The sequence below is a fragment of the Mus pahari genome, chromosome 11 (assembly GCF_900095145.1).
Source record: "Mus pahari chromosome 11, PAHARI_EIJ_v1.1, whole genome shotgun sequence".
NCBI classification, from domain to species: Eukaryota; Metazoa; Chordata; class Mammalia; order Rodentia; family Muridae; genus Mus; species Mus pahari.
Window position 1 is genome coordinate 1,895,993 of NC_034600.1, and position 3,301 is coordinate 1,899,293.

Genomic DNA, 3,301 nt, shown 5'->3' on the forward strand with positions numbered 1-3,301 from the left:
TGCTAACGTAACAAAAATCCACAATGAAAAGCAGAAATCAGCTACTTCACTCTCTTGGTAGGAGAATTGTCTTCCTTCCTTCCTTCCTTCCTTCCTTCCTTCCTTCCTTCCTTCCTTCCTTCTCAAATTCAACTGAGGCTGGTTCTTAAAATAACCTTGAATGAATAGTAAAAATGTTTTAAATGACAGCGGTAAAGGCTGAGAGTGCCCACAGAGGAATAGCTATTATAGGAGCGAAGGGAAAAAGAACACATAGCCCTCAGTTGCCAAACCCAGGGAGTTCAAAAGTGAGGAAATGTCCCAGTGGCACATCCTGGGAACTTCTGAGGCACTGAGCAAGCTGACAGGCAGCATTGTTGTCAACAAGAGCAACAGCTTCCCATGTGCACCATTCTCCCAGCCTGCCCTTTGATTTACTGTATTTTACAGCCTTAATTTTATTTACCTTTACAACCTTGTCTTAGTTACTTTTCTATTCGCTGTGGTAAAACACCTTGGCCCAATGTAACATACAGAAGAAAGGCTTTATTTGGGCTGATGGCTCCTGAGGGATGCATGGGGTGAATGACAGGCTGTATTTAAAAAACAAATTACTTCAGAAGATTCCCCCAGCCCCTGCTTTCTCAATAAAATGATGTATTCATTCCATCGAGCAGTTGAATTGATGTTCCCTTCCTGGGATTCTGACTGTGTCATGGTTACAGTGGGACTTCCATGATGAGGTCATAATAGGTGGGCAGGGCTGCTTCCACCTGCTGCTCTAGAGCAGAATGGCCTGGCACCCAAAATCATGAGGTGAGGGTAACCCAAATCCGACAGGGACACCCCCCCCCCCGCAGGGGAGCTACAGTCTTCAGTTCAAGGTTTAGCTGATGTCTACTAATGTGGCAATGCTGGAATGAACCATCTTGAAAGCAAGTCCTGTGACCTGCAATGACACAAGCTGGATGGTGAACATGCAGCAGAGCTTGCAGTGAGTGACACACAAAGCCCAGGCGTGTGATGAACAACAAAACCCGAGGTTATAAACCACCAAGTCTAGGAGAGGTGTGCTACAGAGCAATTTGTGCATAGTTTGTTTCCTCAACTACTTTCTTTTAAAAAATGTAATCATTATTTAAAATTGTTGTGAGGATATATTGCATATAAGGATATTCTCTTCCACCTCTCTCGGTAGGTAGAGATTTACCTTCATCCAGCAAGGCCAGCAGCACATCTTCTCTATGTATCTCAAGGGTGCATTCACTCCCCATCCCTGTGTCATAGCTCAAAGGGGACAGAACCACCTGTCTCTTCCACGAAATATCACACTAGTCCACTGTATGGATGACTTGCTGATTGGACCAAGTGGGCAAGAGGTAGCAACCACTGTAGACTTGTTGGTCAATGATATACACATCAGAAGATGAGAAATAAATGCATCAAAATTAAAGGGCCTTCTACCTCAGGGCAATTTCTAGGAATCCACTGTTGTCATGCATACAGATATTCCTTCTGACATGAAAGATAAGTCATTGCATCTGGACTGAGAAAGGAACAGTGCTTGGTGGGTCTATTTGAACTCTGGAGATAGAACATCCCTTCTTGAGTGTGTTACTTCAGTACAGATTCCAAGTGATTTGGAAAGTTGGTAGCTCTGTGTGGGGCCTGGAACAGGAGAAGGCTCTTCAACAGGTCCAGGTTGCTGTGCAGGCTGCTCTATCATTTGGACCACATGATCTGAAGACCCAATGGTACTTGAGATATCAGTGGAAGATAGGGATGCTCTTGGAACCTTTGGCAGGCCTCTGTAGTAAAGCACAGAGGACTTATTTGGGATTTTATAGCAAGGTTCTACTATCATCTACAGACAACTATTCTTCCTTTGAGAGACAGCTCTCGGGCTGCTTGCTTTTACTGGAAACTGAACATTTGCCAATAGCCCATAAAATTACCATGCGATCTGGGCTGCCCATCATGAGCTGGGTATTATCTGATCCACCAAACCTTAAAGTTGGGCATGCACAGAACTAGTGCATTTATCAAATTGAAGTGTTATGCACATGATCCTGAGGGCACAAGCAAGTCACACAAAGAAGTTGCCCAAATGTTCATGGTTTCTCCAGTTCCTTCTGGTCCAGAGCATGTACCTGAAGCCTTACGTTGTACGCCTTTTAATCAGTTGGCTGGGGAAGAGAGAGTAGAACTTGGTTTACTGATGGTTCTGCACAATGTATGGGTACCAACCAGAAGTGGGCATCTGCAAAATTGCCTTTTTCTGGGGCAACCTTGAAAGACAATAAGTGACTGGAAATCTTCACAGTGGGCAGAACCTTGGGGAGCACACGTGGTCTGACTGTGTTTGGAAGGAGAAATGGACAGGTGTGCAGTCCTTTACTGTTTCAGAGGCTATAGGCAATGGATATAGTCTATATATAGACTGTTGGCTGGATAGCCTGGTCCTTGGAAAGAGCATGATAGAAAAATAGATGAGAAAGACATCTGGGGAAGAAGTATGCGGATAGATTTCTCCAAATGGGAAAAGGATGTGAACATACTTTGTATCCCATACAAATGTTCATTAAAAGGTGATTTCAGCTGAGGAGTTCAATAATGAAGTAGAAAAGATGGTCCATTCTGTGGACAGTTAGACGCTTTCCCCAGCTATCCCTGTCATTGCCCAGTAGGTCCATGAACAAAGTGGCCAGGGTAGGAGTGATGTGGATTATGCATGGGTTTGAAAACACGGACTTCGACTCACCAGGGCCCTCCTGGCTACAGATGCTGCTGAGTTCCCAGTCTGCCAACAGCAGAGACCAACCCTGAGCCCCAGACATGAAACCATTAACCAGGGTGATCAGCCAGCAACTTGGTGTCAGGTTGACTACACTGGACCACTTTCTCCAAGGAAAAGACAATGCTTTGTCCATAATGGAGAGATACTGATTTAGGTTACAGACTTGCCTTTCCTACACAGGATGCTTCTGTCAAAACTAGCATAGGTGGACTTTTATAATCTACTCTCGTGGTATTCCACACAGTATTGCTACTGGTAAAGGAATTCACTTTACACCGTAGAATCCACTTGTCTTTACCATGTTCCCCATCACACTGAAGCAGCTCCTCTGATAGATAGAATGGCCCTTTGAAGATGGTTACAGTGCCGAGCAGGCAGGAGCATCCTGGAGGGCTGGGGTAGGCTTCTCCAGAAGGCAGTATATGCTTTGAATCAGCACATACCGATATAGTACGGTTTCTCCCATGGCCAGGATTCACAGATCCTGGAATCCAGGTGGTGGAAATGGGAATGAGTTCACTGGGT